This window comes from Artemia sp. Qi Xiang Cuo, chromosome 5 (genome assembly GCF_049724085.1).
Source record: "Artemia sp. Qi Xiang Cuo chromosome 5, ASM4972408v1, whole genome shotgun sequence".
Taxonomy (NCBI): Eukaryota; Metazoa; Arthropoda; class Branchiopoda; order Anostraca; family Artemiidae; genus Artemia; species Artemia sp. Qi Xiang Cuo.
Genome location: NC_142798.1, coordinates 8,254,370 through 8,258,073, shown reverse-complemented (window position 1 = coordinate 8,258,073; position 3,704 = coordinate 8,254,370). Strand labels below are relative to the sequence as shown.

Below are 3,704 nucleotides of genomic sequence, written 5' to 3'. Positions count from 1 at the left end.
AGATGTTTTTTACCTGACCCATGTTAATAGGCTCTACTAGCATTCTTGATCTTTTAATAGCTACAAAGCTATTTGTTTCTTTATTTACTACTTTATTAATGACAAGTAATTACATTTGCTTTAAAATTCTCTTTATGTTGCTTTGTTTCTTTCTTTCTATAATTTAATTTGTCCATTCTTACAACTTTACTTCGCTTTGTGTAATAACTTCATGTCTTGCAAAATTCAACTTCATAACCTACCCAAAATAAACAGGATTACATTTAGTAGCTCTTGTCCTGTATTTCACTATTAAGAAAACCTTTATAATATTTATCATTCCTGAATTAGGTTTCAACGAAAAATAGACAAGCAGGGTAATTTATGGTTGGTCACACTTTGATTCTTCTAATCTGCGCTGTCCTTCTGATTTTCTCTTTGAAAACAGCTGATCAAACGGGTTAGGCAATTTTCTCCCAAGTCTCAAAATCTCAAATAAAATTTTCGGATTTGACAGCAACTATAGGCGTGGTATTTGTGAGCTGGCTAGCAAAGTCGGCTCAGCTTTCCATCATATATTCGTGATTACCAGAAAGGTGTCTGACCGATATTTACAAGTGCACAAGAATTGGCTAGACATAGAAAATGAAAAGCAGCCGCTAGTGAAAAAAGTTTCTGGATTGTGATTTTTAGCGTCAAAATTTTTCACCCATGGCTTAAAAACAACCTGGAAGCTGTCAAAGCACAATGGTGGTGATAATATACTTAAGAACAGAAGGATTAGAGTTAAAAATAAACTGTTGGAACGATATTTTTGCAATTAAGACACGACTTCTCATAAATAACCCTATGTTTCAAAGCTTAATTGTCATTGACAAAGGATCCCAAATGTAAAGTTTCCTTTATATAGGGATTTTACTCCAATTTACAAATCTTGGATCCAAATAATAAACCCAAAATTTCCATGTTTTTTGTAAAATGCATAAATTTCTGTTGATCGGACTTTCTATCAAATGTTTTTCAAATCAATATGAACGGTTGATTTATTTTTTAAATCTAATTTATTGGATCGTTAGCATTTGGTAGAAGAATTTAGTCACATTCATGTAAGCAAGGATTAAAGTTAAAAAAATGAATAAATCCAGAACAAGATTCAGTGATAAATATGAACTTAAAGAAGAAATAGGACATGGAGCCTTTTCAATCGTAAAACGTTGTGTACATAAAGTTACAGGTTTTGAATTTGCTGCAAAAATAATCCGCACAGAAAATTAGTCTGCCAAAGATTCACAGAAACTCAAGAACGAAGGCAGAATATGTAGGAAATTACAACATCCTAATATAGTTATATTGCACGACATTATCCAAGACGAAAGATTTCTATATCTTGTATTCGATTTGGTCACAGGAGGAGAATTGTTGGAGGACATTGTAGAACGTAAACATTACAGTGAAGTGGAGGCATCACATTGTATTCAACAGATTGTGAAGAGTGTACATTATTGTCATATCAATGGAGTAATACATAGGGATCTAAAACCCGACAATTTGCTGCTAACAAGCCAAACGCAGGGTGCCGCTATAAAATTGGCTGATTTTGGCCTCGCCATTGAAGTTGAAGATGAGAGACAAGCATGGTATGGTTTTGCTGGAACTCCAGAATATTTATCGCCAGAGATGTTGAAAGAAGAACCATACGGAAAAACAGTGGATATATGGGCATGTGGTGTCATATTGTATATTTTATTGGTCGGATATCCTCCATTTTTGAATGAAAACCGACACAAGTTGAATGATCAGATTAAAACTGGCGTTTATAACTATCCATCACCGGAATGGGACACGATCACACCAGAAGCAAAGAATTTAATCGATAAAATGTTAAATGTTAATCCTACCAAGAGGATTACAGCTGAAAAAGCTCTCAAACACCCATGGATCTCCCAACGCGAGCGTATGGCTTAAGATCTTCACAGACAAACAACACTGGAGAGACTAAAAGTTTTCAAACCAAAACAGAAACTCAAAGCCACAGTCCTTACAATAATGTTGTCAGCCGGTAATTTTGTGACTAAAGGAGAAAGTGGATCTCACGTCAAAGAATCGTCTGACAGCAACACCACACTAAATGACCATGACTCAACAGAAACAAAAGCCGAAGATGCTATCTCAAAGGATTCAGATAATTTACGGTCCGTTTACCCAGTAAAGAACCTGACATCTCTATATTGTGTATCAGAAACAACTACAAAACAAGAGATTATACGAATCACGAAGCAGATAGTGAATGCTATCAGCTGTGGAGACTTTGAAAATTACATACAGTTGTGTGACCCTCACTGGACAGCTTTCGAACCAGAGGCACCAGGTAACTTGATCCATGGAACAGAATCTCACAAGTTTTACTATGACACTATATCACAGAAAAATTGCAAAGTGGGGAATAACCTCATCTTGAATCCACATGTCCATCTGCTTGGAGATGACGCCGTTTGCATAGCTTACACTAGGCTGACTCAATATATTGACAAAAATGGTCAAGCTCACATTCAGCAGTCTGAAGAAACGAGGGTGTGGCAACGCAAGAATTCAAAATGGCAGCATGTTCATTTCCACCGTTCAAGCTGCCCGCCTCATGTATTGGGGTTTAAATAGATTATAATCCATTTATTTGCTTTATTTGAAGTTACTTCAACTAAGAAGAATATAAATTTGTCTCGTATCTTCTTTTTTTTTCTTTTTTTTTGTGTTCAAAAATAGAATATAAGATTGAAAATATACAAAATCCTTTTCTAATGCATATTTTAATTTCTTTTTCTTTTCTTTCTTTTATCCAGCGGTATATGGTCCTCCTTTCCTCGTTTCCTTTTCTTTTTCGTGTTCTTGATGATGGCTTGGTGATACTTCTTTTAATGGATAGAATCACGCCGGTTATTGTTTATCGTACTCCTGAAAATCAAAATCAATCCTGTTTATTTCTTCTTTTTTTATCCAGGACTCACTGTTTATTTGTAATTCAATTCATCACTATTTCACTATTATTTCCTACACTTTACTGCCTATCTATCTTACCTTTTACTTGACATTCCATGGCTTTATACTTTTATAATTCCTCACATACATAATTTTTTCTCTCCTAGTACATTTTATCTACCTTTTTCCTAAAAATATTTTTTTTTTTACAATTTCCACATTCATACGATTCTTCATCCATTAATTTACCATACAACAATTTCAGAATTCTCATTTTAGCTCCCTACGGCGGCAAGGGGCTGCTCCCATTCGTTAGGCCTATAACACATAACATTAAAATACAAATTTACAATGCATACACATTTTTGTACTTTAAAATACTTCCACAGTATCTTCGTCTTAGGATGTACTTTTAGAAATATTTGTTACCTTATGAAGATGATATTAACCTTATATTTTTTAATTATTTAAAAAAAAACAAGTTTTTTCCAATGTAAGTAAGGAGCAACATTAAAAATTAAAACGAACAGAAATTATTCGCTTTATGAGTTTGGCTGCTTCTCCTCAATATTCATGCTAAGAGTTTTTTACAATTTTCAAAAAAGGTTTTGACTCTAATTAAACGATTCTTGTGATTCAGGAATCGTTCTTAAAGAATTAGGACAAAAAGTCGACACTTTAGCGTAAAGAGTAGGGTATTGAGGAAGGGGCAGCCTCCGTCATGTAGAGAATTCTGGTTGTTTTTAGTTTTT

The 3,704-nt window shown here is 34.1% G+C and overlaps 1 pseudogene; it reads left to right on the top strand.

Annotated features, from left to right (window-relative positions):
• Positions 1-1,110: 1,110 nt before the first annotated feature.
• On the top strand, positions 1,111-2,634 carry LOC148951775 (calcium/calmodulin-dependent protein kinase type II alpha chain pseudogene; annotated as a pseudogene).
• The last annotated feature ends 1,070 nt before the right edge of the window (positions 2,635-3,704 follow it).